The sequence below is a fragment of the Silene latifolia genome, chromosome 9 (assembly GCF_048544455.1).
Source record: "Silene latifolia isolate original U9 population chromosome 9, ASM4854445v1, whole genome shotgun sequence".
NCBI classification, from domain to species: Eukaryota; Viridiplantae; Streptophyta; class Magnoliopsida; order Caryophyllales; family Caryophyllaceae; genus Silene; species Silene latifolia.
In genome coordinates, this window is record NC_133534.1 from 195,721,894 (window position 1) to 195,738,982 (window position 17,089).

Sequence of the window (17,089 nt, forward strand, 5' to 3'; positions counted from 1 at the left end):
GCTCAAATAATGCTATTGAACCTTTTGATCTCATTCACTGCGATTTATGGGGTAAATACTCCGCTAACGGCTCATGTGAATCCATTTATCGGAATCATCACTATTCATAGCTTGTGAAAACGTAACCGGATCATTATCCACACTAATGTAAAATTCACATTGATATACTTCATAGTCATCTGAAATAGCTGGCTTTCTAGGTCTTGTGGACCTTCTTAATGTTATTTCAGGTGCTGTATCAACAACCTCAGTGACGATGTTATCATTCGGGAGTGGAGGATCATCAACATTAGGTTCCACAATATTGACTGAGTCAACATTATCATTATGTGGAACTTCATCAATAGAAATTGGGGGCAAAGGAACTGGAATTGCCACCCTAACCTCATTGACGACGACATCCCTTACCTGATCACTCCCACTAACTTCGCCATTCTCAAGGAATTTGGCATTTCCGGTTTCAACAATTCTTGTCTTGTGTGTAGGACAGTAAAACTTATACCCTTTGGACTTTTCTGGATAGCCGATAAAGAAACCACTAATGGTTCTAGGATCAAGCTTCCTTTCAAGTGGATTATAAATGCGTGCCTCTGCTGGGCATCCCCATACATGTAAGTGTTGAAGACTCGGTTTCCATCCTTTCCACAGTTCAAATGGTGTCTTTGAAATCGCTTTATCGGGAACCCGATTTCCAACATACACAGCGATCATAAGGGCGTGCATCCACAACTTCATGGGTAGATTGGTATTACTCATCATTGTCCTCACAGCCTCTAATAGGGTTCGATTACGCCTCTCAGCAACACCATTCATCCATGGAGAACCAGGAGTTGTGTTCTGAGGGACAATACCCAAACTTTCAAGGAGTTTTGCAAAAGGACCAGGATGTTGTCCTGATTCATCATATTTGCCATAATATTCACCACCCCTATCTGACCTTACGATTTTCACTTTCTTTCCCAATTGCCTTTCCACCTCCTCAATGTAAACCTCTAAAGCGTTTACTGATTGAGATTTTTCTTGCAAAAGGTAAAGATAAAAATAACGTGAATAATCATCAATAAAGGTGATGAAATATTTCTCTCCGCTCATGGAGGGAACATCAAATGGACCACATATGTACGTATGTATAATTTCTAAAAAGCGAGTGCTTCTTGTGGACCCTTTCTTGGTGTGTTTGGTTTGCTTACCCTTAATGCATTCCACACACGTCCCAAAATCCGTAAAATCAAGAGAAGGTAGTATATTGTCTTTAACCAATATGCTCATTCTTTCTCTTGAAATATGGGCCAAACGTTTTTGCCACAAGAAGGAGGAACTTTCATTAGACCTTCCACGTTTCGAACTAACATTATTATGCAGGGAAACATTATGAGAAACACAAAGAGATTCTGAAAACAATTTATCTAAATAAATTCGATACAATCTGTTTTCCAAAATTCCAGAACCAACAAAAATATTGTCTCGAAACATACTGAAACAACCTTGTCCAAAACTTAATTTAAACCCATCATTATCTAACTTAGAAACTGAAATTAAATTGCGTCCGAAGGAGGGAACATAAAGGGTATCCTCCAACTTCAACTTAAATCCAGTGCTTAATTCCAAGCTAAACCTTCCAATGGCTTCTACGAAGGCTTTATCTTTATTCCCCATGTATAAGGAGGCCTCATTTAGATTTATGGTTCTTGTCGTAAGGTATCCCTGCAACGAATTGGAAACATGTACATTAGAGCCTGAATCTAGCCACCATGTATTAGAAGGAACTTCAACATAATTTGATTCGAAACATACTAAAGCCAAAGGCTTACCCTTCTTTTCGAACCAATTCTTACGCTTTATGCAGTCATTCTGAAAGTGCCCAGGTTTCTTACAGAAAAAACAACTTTCTTGCTTCTTAATATCCTTATTTATGCCAGATCCAGACAACTTATCAGAAGGGCCAGACTTCATGCCCTTTCTGTTTCCAAACTTACCCTTAGCTTTCCCGCTTACATGATGCACATGATGTGCCTGGGATAAGCAAGTACTCTTACTTGAGGCATCAGCCTCATCTTTGTTTGATTCTTCTTTGCTTCTGAACCAGTTTATTGGTCAATTCATTAACACTCCAAATTTCCTTAACAGTGTTGTAATGAAGATGGAAAGCATCAAACTTATCGGCAAAGAGTTGATGATAAACTGGGCGAGGAACGGATCCTCAACTTTCATGCCCAGTTTTCCCAACTTAGTGCCAGATTCGTCATGTGTAACACATCTTTCTTTGCATGGTGGTTACACTCTCATTATACTTAGCGGTGGTAAGTTCGGACATAAGCCTTCCGGCTATCGCTTTATTGGTAGTCCGAAAGCGTTCCTTAATGATTTCCATGTACTTGCTTGGTGTGTTACTGACTGTCTCTCGAAAATGGAGGACTTAATGTTTGGTGCGGTGGTAAGACGCAAAAACTTTAGGCAAAGACTATCAGATTTCTTCTACCAGTTATACTCTTCAAGTACTTTTTACACGCATCGAAGTGGTTGGTGGAGCGACCGATAAGCACTTGATCGAGTTCAAGGATCCCTAAATAGAACTCGAGATGCTCTTTCAATTCTGAGTAATTAGTACCATCAAGTTGTGGAACAGCTTGGACACAGTTATTGAGAGAGTTTTGCAACGGTACTGCATTATGAACAATGCTCAAAACATTAGGCTTTGAGTTTAACACACAATAGCAATTATGACTAAGACTTGAAACTTAAATGAGTAACTCATAAACATTTATCAGGCAAGTATAGTATCTGTGGACAACCTACACATGCTTAATTACATAATAGAGTATACTCTCCTTAATGAGTGTTTCACTTTAATGTCAGGTTACCTGTGGGTAAAACCTTAATACAAGTTACTTTACTCTCCTTAATGGGTGTTTTACTTTAATGTCAGGTTACCTGTGGGTAAAACCTTAATACAAGTTACTTTACCCCATAATACCCGTCGCTGTGAGTACCAAAGATAAAATTTATATTTCCTATTAAGACTAACCTAGGCTAGTGGTAACAGGGTCGAACCACAAGAAGGCAGTTGTAAACTTTAGTTGATTTATATTCAGTCTAAGGTAACTAGTGTGGGGGTTGATTTGAATTGGTCTGAGACTAAGAACAAATAAAGATAATAAACTAAATAAACGATTTAAACAGATAAAAGGAAGGTACTAGGATGATCGGTTCATTATAGCTTCGGCGGCAGCAAACTAAGTCGGTCTGAATCAAACTCAGGTAAGGCGGGAAATAAAGAGGTCCTCTCGGTCCACTCTTAACAAATAGCATCTTTCGATCTCGCTATAGGTCCCTAATGTCACTAATACTGACTTTCGTCCTGAAAAGTGGCTAACGGTCTAAACTATACCTATTTTTCGATCTTTGCACAGTTTAGTCGTTTTAATTGATGGTCAAATAACCTTCCCTATCTTTTGATCTAATGGGTCAGTCACAAATTAGGTATCTAACTGGTCGCATGCATTCGATTCGTTAAATACAACATTAAAATCAATTGAAACGAAGGAAAACCTTACGAGGCCAGTCGATCGACCAACAGTGTCAGTCGATCGACCAACACGCGGGTACAGTCTGTGTATAATCTATTGCCGCCTATGCTACAACTCGCCTACATCCTAGCACAAACTATTTAGCTACTCATGGCAATGATGAAAACTATAACAACATTAAAGATTAAGACTAAGGAATTCATGCTTGAATTGACGATATAAAGAAATTGCATAAGATGATAATTACGGCTTTCGGGAAACTAACTAGCAAATCTATCTCTACGAATGCAATAAAGACGAACTGAAAATAAAAGTAAATTGAAATAGGGCAGAGTAATACCAAGATTGCAGAGGAACGATTAAGAACAAGAACAAAATTCTGATGCTCACAATATTCCAAACCCTAATTAGTAAACTAAAACTTAATGTAATTTCTGATAATAAAACTTGAATAATTAACTCTCTCTAAACTGAAAGTTTGCGTTACGTTATATAGCAAATAAGCGTAACAATTATTCCAAAACCTAAACTTCACGGGCTTCAAGATTCACGGTCTTTTAATTCACGTCTGAAATAGAAATCTGGTCGATCGACTGATAGGACTAGTCGATCGACTGCTTGGCAGTGAACAGTAGCTTCTGGAACTCGATAGTTGGTCGATCGACTGAGGGTGATGGTCGATCGACTACTTGAGCTGCTACTTGACTTCTTTATTCTCGTGGATTCGTCTTTTGGGCCTTGGATTGCGCACCAAGCTCGTTCCTTAAGTGATTCCTTTACGTCATTTGCAATGCAAATTACTCGGGGACGTATTTAGCTCGATTTCCGCTTAATTCTTCACATTTCTGCAATAATGTACAAAATACGGAAGTAGACGGAAATAGGGAGAAATGTAGCATAAACTACAAGAATGAGCTCTGAAATGCGTGTAAAATGGGATGTAAAACATCATATAAAAGACACGCATCAAACATCCCCAAACCAAACCCTTGCTTGTCCCCAAGCAAGAACTAGACTCGATCTAATGACCTAATGGAACGAGTTCAATCTCAGAGCGAATTGTCAACTGCAAAGCCTAAACCAGTTTAATGCACAACCAACAATCAATTAGTAATGTGAATCATGCAAACGAATTATGTAGTCGTAAAAAAAAAAGGCTGCTGAACCGTTGACTATAGAGACTTATCAAATTGGACTCTCGCGGGTCGCTCAAATCACTCTATAAGCACAGGTGATATATATGTAAGATAGAAAGAATTAATTTTGTAGTGACTCTCACCTAACTACGACCTATGAAGACATGCCAGCAATAAAATATGAAAATGATCTCTATAACCGTACATATGCATTCCAACCAACAAATGACCATGACACATGCCGAGGTATATATGGGATATGTGAGGTATGGGTAAGAAGGGGCAAAACATTTTATGGAAAAGTAGAGGGACAGGTGATCAAGCTAGTACCAAAACGGAACCAAATGGCAACATCCAACTTCTTTCTCATAGACAAACGAAACGCTGCTATAGCAAGCACAAATCTCACAATCTCCAAATTAACAAATCAATAAACTCCCCATAAGAAATAAATAAATCATGGGAGCAAAAATCGCCAAAAGATAAGGATTAATTTATGCGAATTGATTTCTTCCTCGGATCTTCAGTCGATCGACCAAAAGGAGCAGTCGATCGACTGCTTTAAACAGTACATAACATTTTCTTTTTTTTTTCTTTCTTTCTTTCCTTTTCCTTCTTTTCATTTTCCCAACGATACCTCAACAGAGCATATGCCACCAAAAACGAGTAACAACCCCAAGAACACAGACTACTAGCTTGACAAAGGCAGGCTATGTGTAGGATGTAGTAAATGGGACAAAAAAGGATATTTTTGGCAGTGTGGAGCTTATGGGCAAAACGAAAAAAAGGGAACCTCTACCACATGTGTCAACGAACCACAAACCGAATGCATACAGGTATTAAGTAGATCAAGTTCATATATATGCAAATTAAGGAAACATGCCTCATAAGGAGTAACTACTCACATTCCTAGATAAACCGGTCATGAATGTCACCAGTTATAGGCTCTAAATCTCAGAAATAATGATGTAGTTTGCCAAAATCTAAATCAAGTCTCAAGTTCAGCAAGAATATAACGAAAACTCGTAGATATGCATTTACGATTCTATTAATAACATGTTAATCAAGCAAGGCTCAGACAAAACAGATGCAAATGCAATATCATCCTTCAAATACTACCGTTCCGACTCGACCTATATGCTAAAATAAACGTGCATTTTATGGAATTTTTTGAAATTTTTTTGAATTTTGTGTATATATGAGAAATGAAACAACAATGCAAAACAAAATGTAAACGTGAATGCAAGCATATGATATGCGACGCAAAACCCTTCCCCAAACCAAATCGTACAATGTCCCCATTGTGCAAAATCATGTAATGAAGAAAAGAGAAATGGGAATTTGCGAGAAAAGAAATAAAGCAAATAAGACATGAAGAAGACTTGGGAAACTCACAAGACTTTAAGCGCAGCAAAGGAAACCTCCCCAAACCAGCGTGAGCCAGGAGGTTTCAGTAGCCAGCAGTGCTACTAAAAAGTACCTGAAAGACAGAAAATACTACGCATAAGACTGAGAAAACAATTTTGAGGCGGTAAATATTGTGCGTAATTGAGAAAATAGAGGAAATAATTAATTGGACGGAAAGTAAAGCGGAGTAGAAAACTCCCTTAAGTCCACATATCGACCAAACACAGCAGGGGAGAGGTCGTGAACGAATACAGCAGCAGCAGTGGTCGATCGACCAAGAAGAGCAGTCGATCGACCAGGTGGGCGTGAACAGTGGCTCCTGTAAACCTGCATATCAGTCGATCGACCATATAGGTCAGTCGATCGACTGATAACACTGCTGCAACTTCTTATTTCTTCGTATTAGCTCAATAACTCGAGCTACCGAGGTCTAAAAACCTGCAAATGCACAATAATACGCGCCCAAAATTGCGCAAAACCCAAAATAATGTCTAAAGTGCATAAAAATCCTAAGCAAATAAAATAAAAGCGAAGTTTTCGCGCACACAAAAAGCAATAAAAATGTCTTAACAAAGCAAATAAAATGAAGTTTATAACTAGCTCGATCAACTAATAGTTGATCAAGAAGGACCACGGTATGGCCCACTTCGTCGGCTTCTGGCTACTAGAGGTAGCCTCAATGGTGCTCAGTTTATCAGCTGCACCCTCCTTAGCTTCAACAGTCGGAGAGCTCAATGGGAAAATTTCATCAACTCTCCAATCAAGGACCTCTGCCGGCTCATCCAAGTACAAATCACACTCCTTTACTTTGACCGGCTCGTCCTTCAGTTCCTCGTCAGTCCCATAGCTTAGGTAACCAAGACCACCTCTTGAAATGATTTGCTCTCTCGCGGCTGGAATGACTTGCAGCTTGCCCTTCCCCAAACCAGCTCCTGCATTATTAGAAATAGACAAATCTTCCTCCAGTTTGCTCCCGATATGGGGCGGAGGGGTTAAAACAGGAATAGAAATAGGCATATCGGGAAGTACAAAGTACGATTTCTTTTCAGAAACCGTATTACAAGTTACATGCCACATGGGATCCTTTTTCTTAGCCGGCTGGGCAAAGACAATAGAGTGCTTTCCCACTTTGAAGGTCAAGGTTCCTAGACCGACATCTATGACTGCACCAGCAGTGTGCAGAAATGGCCTACCCAAAATGATTGGTATATGGTCATCCTCAGGCATGTCAAGGACAACAAAGTCAACAGGGAAGAAAAACTTCCCTATTGGGACGGGTATGTCCTCTAGGACTCCTATAGGCTCGACCGCAGATCGGTCAGCCATCTGAACTGTCATTTCAGTTATTGCAAACCTGGTCAGTTTAAGCTTCCTAGCTAGACTCAAGGGCATGACACTTATGCTAGCTCCTAAGTCACATAATGCCTTTTCGATAGAAAAGGTACCTATGCTACAAGGGACGGAAAAACTGCCCGGGTCTTCTAACTTAAGGGGCGCAGTGTGAGACAGATAGGAACAAGACTCTTTAGTTAACGCAACAGTGTGAACATGTTCAAGCGATTTTTTCTTTGACAATAACTGTTTCATAAACTTAGTGTAAGCTGGCACTTGGTTAACTAACTCAAGGAAGGGTACTTGAACATTCAAGCTACGAATAACTTTCTCAAATTTACTGAAAGATACCTGTTCCTTCGTCGGCACGAGTCTCTCCGGATATGGGGCTGTAAGGAGTACCTTAGCCCTGTGACACCCTTAAATCTAGCCTTAAATAATTACGTAAATTCTACAGAAAAACTGGTAGGATATGTTTGTAAATGGTTCAACTAGTCAAAAACCTGCAATTTCAAAAAAATTTCTTCCTAAACCATTCACAACCAATCCAACTCAAGATGAGTGTCAAAAACCCTGCAACAGCTGATAAACTAATTTACATACATAACTAAGGACGCGGAAATATAAGGATACAGACCAAAAATAGTAAAGGGAGACATATGTCCCTTCAAATAATATACAAACCAAAAGTGTAAAAGGTTTACTAATAGAATAGCCAAAACTAGGTCCAAGGTTCCTTGCTCACTAGCCCGTCTGTGACCCCAACTAAGCATCAACAACCTGTCAATCGCATTTTATACAAACACGAAAGCCACAATTCAGTGGGGAGTAACTTCGAGTCCTCCCAGCCACGAATCGTCATAATTAATGTAACATGTAGTAAAACATGTAAACTATATGATAATTCATCTAATTTCAAAGCATCCTAACATATGAATGCTAAATTGACTAATTAAAACTATCATGTGAAAAATTTAACAAATTGTAATCCAAACTCTATCAACCATAGCCGGCTTGCATCTCACCTTCTATGATTCATAGAATCATCAAACAAGAAAGGGCAATATATCAAAGACAGGCATAAGTTCTTCGTACGGTCAATAGTCACTTTGTAACTCGAGTCTATACCACGAGGTAGGGAAGGTAATCGAACCGGTATCTTGGCTCAGCGGTTACTATTAAGAAAACATGGCCAAGAGACAACACAACCCTAGCCTAAAATCAAGAGACCTAGACATGCGGATACACACCACCGCACCCAAGACCCACAACTTTTTTTAAAACAAAGTGAAGTGAGTACGCTAAGGACACCACCGAAGGGTTGACTAGTACTTAAGCTGACCCCATACTATCAAAATAAGTACCTGAGGTCATGCCCCAACTTGGATATAAATCCACTAGTCAGGAACACAAAGGCTATCAAGCAGTGAACATATACTCGTCAGAGACTATAAAGACCTATCTATGATGAAGGCCGAAATACTCACCTAGGACCTAGTCCCAGCTAGTCCCAGCTTGAATACTTTAGCCCACACCACACAAGACTCACCACACAAGTCAAGTAAGACACCCACTTAACCTTAAGAGGGCAAAAAGTCCCACTTACCAACCTAAATGCTAACATTCGATCATGTTAAAGGCTATATAAATGTCTATTTACAGCATACAATCCCAACAGAATCCTTAATAAGAATTCAATACTAGTTTCTAATTCTAACAATAGTAACCATATTAAAGGCTTTAGGGGAATCTAGGGCCATTACTACAAAATAAGAAGCTATTTAAATTCAACTAACTAAATAAGAAGCTATTTAAATTCAACTAACTACACATGTGAAATAGAGATATAATAAATGGCCTAAAATAAGAAAAAGGCCGATTATCTAATTCATTCAACCGAATTTTTACCCGCAACCCCAGCCCTGCGACAGGTACGGGTCAAATTGCGGCTGACCAATCACTCAATTAACTGACATCGCATCAGTTAAAGGGACTAAGGCTCAGTTTTCGGCACAATCAACAAAACATTACAATTATCACAATAAAATTCATTTTGAGCCTATTAATTACAATTTCATTTCGTAAACTATCCTAACATGTGATAATTATCAATATAACATAATTCATCTACCATTAACATAACTTTTAGTTACTATTATGATTCACTTCACAAGTTTAACCATGTGTACTTATTCTAATTACATCCTTAATGAACCTAAAATGACGGACAAAATATGGAAAACCGCGAAACAAGCAACGGACCGACCCGGGCCAGCCGTGGGCCTGCCACGGGCCTGCCGGCCTGCTGCCCCACCCTTACTCCTCTCATGTTTTTCCATTTTTGCTCAGTATAAGACCGTCTGAAAATTAATTAATCGTCCCCAATTCAACTTTGATAAATTTAAACTAACAAAAGGCATAATTTAAGCTAACAATTGACATGCATACAACCATTCTAAACATGTGAAAACTAATTCTCAAACAAAAATTCACCAAACATACAAAAATCAAAAACATGTGACGATCTTTCGTCGAGTAACTCGAAATATGTTACCTTAAGCTAGAAAAAAAGAGCAATTAGCACCTCAAACCCAAACCCTAACTAGCAACTATCCGCTATCTTCGATAATATACGAGTCCCCGAACTCGTCCTCCAAATCTTCACCTAATTAAACAATAAAAACACCATAAATAAGCATATAAACCGAAATTACCGAATTTTGGTCTTAAAACAACTTAATGAAAACTGAAATTAAATTATACCAAGTTGTAGATCGCGACGAGAGGATTCCGGAAAGGTAAATTATGCGAAAAACGGACTAGAAACGAGTAAGATATGGTGAATTTGAGCTTGATTTTGTGAAAATGGTGATTTGTTAATTGAAGAAGATGAAGGATAGTGGAAAAACAGAAAAAAGAAAGAAAAGGGGGGGAAGGGAGCCGTGTAAGGGAGAAAGGAAGGAGGAAAGGAGGTGCGGGATTTTTAGTCGGGATTTTTACGAGTCGGTTTTGACTCGTTTCAATAATAATTAAATCCGTAAGTCAAACGCAAATTCCGTCAAGACCAAAGTTTTTAAACATGAGATTACAATAAAATTGGATATTCATACTACCCATTTCCAAATTCGTTTACCCAACGTTCAAACGAATTGTCATTTTCCCCCCGATACGCCCTTATTTCGAAATAAAAGATTTTACACGGTTTAAACTATTTTTAAACATTTCAAAACTATCAAAATAAATACTTTTCTTCAAAATATAATAAAATTATATTTCTTTGAATTATTTTTACTTTAAATACATTAATGTCAAATTTTACTTGATTAATTAACTATTTTCGAAATATATTAACGGTCCGAAATTTACGGGGCGTTACAATCACCCCTCCTTTTAAAAAGTTTCGCCCTCGAAACTTAGAAGGAGAAATTATAGTAATAAGAAAATATAGGTATCTTTTCAATGAAACGGTGATACTCTTGTTGATCAGACAAGAACATCCATATTCATCTCAAGATATAAAAATATTTCTACACCAATAAATGAGAAAACCCATTATTGGGACGTCACCAACAACGAGATTTAACATTCACTAATGTTAAAACCATTGCAAATCATAAAAGCATTTTCAAACTTTTAGTTTAAAATTCTATAGTAAGAATACTATCTTTACTAATTATGATTATACAAGGCTTAGTAACTCGGAAAAATAGTAATAAAAGGAATACCTTACGAGAATAATTCAGGATATTTAGCTAACATAGAAGCTTCAGTCTCCCAAGTCTCTTCTTCGACATTTCCACAACGCCAAAGAACACGGACTAGAGGTACAACTTTGCTCCTAAGTTGCTTGTTGGCTTTGTCAAGAATCCGAATTGGCCTTTCTTCAACCACCAAGTTAGGCTCCAATTCAAGAATTTCTTCTTGGATTATATGGCTAGGGTCACTAATATACTTCCTCAATTGAGAAACATGGAAGACATTGTGAACCTTGCTCAGATTTGGGGGCAAATCTAAACGATAAGCAACTGGACCAATCTTTTCAATCACCAGGAAAGGTCCAATATATTTAGGGCTCAGCTTCCCTTTTACGCCGAACCGTTTTACCTCTTTCATAGGTGACACTTTAAGAAATACTTGATCATCAACCTCAAAGGAAAGTGGTCGACGACGGACATCAGCATATGATTTTTGACGGTCCTGAGCGGCTTTCATCCGCTCCCGAATGATCTTAACTTGTTCAATGGACTCTGTCACCAAATCAGGTCCTAACATTGGAACATTTTGGGTTTGATCCCAACATACAGGAGTACGACATTTTCTACCATACAGAGCTTCATATGGTGCCATTTTAATGGAAGCTTGATAGCTGTTGTTATAAGAGAATTCAACCAAAGGTAAACATTTCTCTCAAGAAGTTTGGAAATCTAAGGCACGGGCACGAAGAAGATCCTCTAAGGTTTGAATTGCTCTCTCTGTCTGACCATCAGTGGCGGCGTGAAAAGCAGTGCTCATTAATAGTTTACTACCCAAGGCCTCCTGTAATGCAGTCCAGAAACGAGAACAAAATCGAGGGTCTCGATCTGAAACTATATCTTTAGGAACCCCATGATAGCGCACCACTTCATTCACATAGGCACCAGCTAGAACTTCTAATCTCCAAGTCTCTTTGATGGGAATAAACCGAGCACATTTAGTCAATCGGTCCACAATCACCCAAATAGCATTCTTCCCAGTGGAAGTCCTGGGTAAAGCCATTACAAAATCCATGGATATAGACTCCCATTTCCAAAGAGGAACATCCAAGGGTTGAAGCAAACCCTCGGGCTTTTGATGTTCTATCTTTACTTTCTGGCAGGTGAGGCATTTACTGACATACTCCATAACTTCAATTTTCATCCTAGGCCACCAGAATTGCAATCTCAAATCTTTGTACATCTTGGTACCTCCCGGATGAATGGAGTAAGGAGAAAGGTGTGCTTCATCAAAAACTCTTTTTCTCAAATCAGCTGCACTCGGAACATAGATTCTACCATGATAACGGAGATACCCATCATCATCAATCTTACAATCCTTAGCTTGCCCAAGTTGAATTTTAGCTCGAATGGATATGAAAGTAGGATCATTAGGAAGGCAAGTACGGATCTCACGGTGGAAGTCAGGTTCAGCTGACATGGCATCAAGATGATGAGAGCCCCTTTTTACAAGGCTTACTCCCAATTTTGAAGTTCTAAAGCAAGTTCAGAAGGTAAGTCCCGAAAAGAATTCAAAGAATGACAGGATTTCCTGCTAAGAGCATCAGCCACCACATTAGCTTTTCCTTCGTGATAAATTAGATTGGCATCATAGTCATTCACCAATTCTAACCATCTCCTTTGTCTCATGTTCAGCTCTTTTTGGGTAAAGAGATATTTCAGGCTCTTGTGGTCGGTGTAGATGTTGCAATGGACTCCAATGAGGTAGTGTCTCCAAATCTTCAAAGCATGTACTACCGCAGCTAATTCAAGATCATGAGTCGGGTAGTTAACTTCATGAATTCTAAGCTGTCGAGAGGCATAAGCAATGACTTTCACTTTTTGCATCAAGACACAACCTATACCATGCTTAGAAGCATCACAGTATACATCAAAGTCCACTCCTTCTTCAGGTAAGGTCAACACCGGAGCGGTAGTCAACCTCTTTTTCAATTCCTGGAAGGCATTTTCACACTCTTCAGACCACACAAACTTAGACTCTTTCTTCAATTGAGTGAGTCATCGGCCTAGCAATCTTTGAAAAATCCTTCACAAATCGCCGATAGTAACCCGCCAAGCCAAGGAAACTACGGATTTCAGAAACATTGGTTGGACTTTTCCAATCAACAACGGCTTCAATTTTGGCAGGATCTACCATAACACCCTCTTTTGAAATGACATGCCCAAGGAAGGTCACTTTAGGTAACCAGAACTCACATTTAGAGAATTTAGCATACCATTTTTCACGACGCAAAATCTCCAAAACAGCACGAAGGTGTTGGACATGTTCTTCTTCAGATTTAGAATAGATCAAGATGTCATCAATGAACACTACAACGCATTTGTCAAGGTGTTCTCTGAAAGTACGGTTCATCTGATCCATGAATACTGTTGGAGCATTGGTCAAACCGAATGGCATCACCATAAACTCGAAATGACCATACCTCGTACTGAAGGCAGTTCTAGGAATGTCAGCTTCTCGGACTGGAATTTGATGATAGCCCGAACGAAGATCAATTTTAGAAAAAGTAGAAGCACCACGGAGCTGATCGAAAAGATCATCAATTCTAGGAAGAGGATATTTATTCTTGATAGTAACTCGGTTAAGTTCACGATAATCTATGCATAATCGCATAGACCCATCCTTCTTTCTTACAAAGAGAACAGGAGCACCCCAAGGTGAAAAGCTAGGTTGAATAAAACCTTTGGCAATCAGGTCATCCAGCTGAGTCTTCAGCTCTTTCATTTCAGACGGTGCCAGCCTATAAGGAGCTTTAGCAATAGGGCCGGTACCAGGAATAAGATCAATAGCAAATTCAACTTCCCTTTCAGAAGGAATTCCCGGTAGCTCATCAGGAAAAACATCGGGAAATTCACATACTACAGGAATGTTCTCTTTAGGAGGCAGAGATGAAGAATCAGAAGTAGTCACCATACACAAAAAAGCTTGATGACCCTTTTTCATTGCATTGATAAACTTCATAGCAGAAATTAATTTAGTACCGGTTTGTCTTTTAACCATTTGATAAGACACACGGTGACCTGAAGGGTTTGTAAGAATTATTTTCTGATCTCGACATTCAAATCGAGCATGATAAGTATGTAACCAATCCATGCCCAAAATGACATCAAATTCTTCAAGTGGAAATTGGAAAAGATTTGCTGGAAATATAGATCCCATAATAGAAATAGGGACTTCCGGATAGATTTTAGAATAGGAAAAGATATCACCAGAGGGTAAAGATATAGATGTACTTTCTTCTTGTGATGATTCAAGTGATAATTTATTGGAGAGTTTTATTGAAATAAAAGATAAAGAGGCACCCGTATCAAATAGTGCCAAACAAGGAGCATCAAAAATAGAAAATGTACCGGTAATGATATCAGGATGTGCCTCAGCTTCAGCTCGGCTCATGACAAAGATACGGCCCTTCGGCCTCACTGGCCTCACTGGGGCGCCAGGAGTAGCAGGAGTCATCACCTTCCTCTCCGGGCAAACATTAGCCTTGTGGCCTGGTTTGTTACAAGAAAAGCATATGATAGGGTCAATGAAGCATTTACCAGGGTGTGCTGGTTTCTTGCAGTTATAGCACAGTCGATCTCTAGTACCTTTATTATCATTAAAAGCTGAAGATTGACCACCCCGGTTAGCTTGAACATTAGAAACAAATCTTCTCTTGTTTGGGTCAGAGGGAGAAGAGATGAACCTAGGTGAAGGAGTAAAGGGCCTAGAAGAGGGATATAAAGGCCTCTTGCCAAGATTAGAACTAGTGGCACGAGCTTCATTTTCAATGTCTTTTAGGGAATTTTCAGCCCACAAGGCATCATTATAAATGGAAACAAAGCTAGTGGAATCCCGACGGACCATGCTTTTGATCTTAGGGGAGAGCTTTTCAAGATAAAAGAAAGCTTTTTCGTTGTCATCCTTCACCAATCGAGTTGCATAATGAGCCAACTCGTTGAATTTATCGGTGAAGGCCTGAACTGGAAGGCTTCCTTGCTTCAACTCCATAAATCCCTTCAACTTTTGCTGTTTCAGCTCTTGAGGATAGAAACGGGCCTCCACTAACTCCTTGAAACATATCCAGTCAAATCCTGGTTCAGCTGAAACGGTAGGCCCAGTCATGGACCACCACCGGTCTGCTTCTCGTACTAGGAAATGAGAGGCTAGCTTCACTTTATGTTCCTCCTTGACATCATACAACGTGAAGCTTTTCTCCAACTCCCGAAACCACCCTGTAAGAGCAGCTGGATCAATCTCTCCACCATAAGTGGGAGTGTTGATTCGGGTCAATTGGTTAGCCACCCAAGTATAGGTGCCTGGAGTACCTTCAGCTGGCGGAGGAAGAGGAGCTTGTTGATTTTGTTGATTTTGGAGAATTTGAGTAAGAACTAATAAAATAGCATCATCAATGTCTCTTCTTGGCGGAGCCATCTTTCAAAAGGGAAAAATTTAATTAGTACCTATCAATTAGCAATCACAAACAGACTACCACATAAAATCCTAATTCTACCCATCCTACCCTTCTCTCAAGTTTATTACTTAAAGGTCAAGTGATTTCTAAGTGGGGTGCACAAACGTGCGTCGGGAGCAATAGACTCTGATACCAACTGTGACACCCTTAAATCTAGCCTTAAATAATTACGTAAATTCTACAGAAAAACTGGTAGGATATGTTTGTAAATGGTTCAACTAGTCAAAAACCTGCAATTTCAAAAAATTTTCTTCCTAAACCATTCACAACCAATCCAACTCAAGATGAGTGTCAAAAACCCTGCAACAGCTGATAAACTAATTTACATACATAACTAAGGACGCGGAAATATAAGGATACAGACCAAAAATAGTAAAGGGAGACATATGTCCCTTCAAATAATATACAAACCAAAAGTGTAAAAGGTTTCCTAATAGAATAGCCAAAACTAGGTCCAAGGTTCCTTGCTCACTAGCCCGTCTGTGACCCCAACTAAGCATCAACAACCTGTCAATCGCATTTTATACAAACACGAAAGCCACAATTCAGTGGGGAGTAACTTCGAGTCCTCCCAGCCACGAATCGTCATAATTAATGTAACATGTAGTAAAACATGTAAACTATATGATAATTCATCTAATTTCAAAGCATCCTAACATATGAATGCTAAATTGACTAATTAAAACTATCATGTGAAAAATTTAACAAATTGTAATCCAAACTCTATCAACCATAGCCGGCTTGCATCTCACCTTCTATGATTCATAGAATCATCAAACAAGAAAGGGCAATATATCAAAGACAGGCATAAGTTCTTAGTACGGTCAATAGTCACTTTGTAACTCGAGTCTATACCACGAGGTAGGGAAGGTAATCGAACCGGTATCTTGGCTCAGCGGTTACTATTAAGAAAACATGGCCAAGAGACAACACAACCCTAGCCTAAAATCTGCGCAGACCTAGACATGCGGATACACACCACCGCACCCAAGACCCACAACTTTTTTTAAAACAAAGTGAAGTGAGTACCCTAAGGACACCACCGAAGGGTTGGCTAGTACTTAAGCTGACCCCATACTATCAAAATAAGTACCTGAGGTCATGCCCCAACTTGGATATAAATCCACTAGTCAGGAACACAAAGGCTATCAAGCATTGAACATATACTCGTCAGAGACTATAAAGACCTATCTATGATGAAGGCCGAAATACTCACCTAGGACCTAGTCCCAGCTTGAATACTTTAGCCCACACCACACAAGACTCACCACACAAGTCAAGTAAGACACCCACTTAACCTTAAGAGTGCAAAAAGTCCTACTTACCAACCTAAATGCTAACATTCTATCATGTTAAAGGCTATATAAATGTCTATTTACAGCATACAATCCCAACAGAATCCTTAATAAGAATTCAATACTAGTTTCTAATTCTAACAATAGTAACCATATTAAAGGCTTTAGGGGAATCTAGGGCCATTA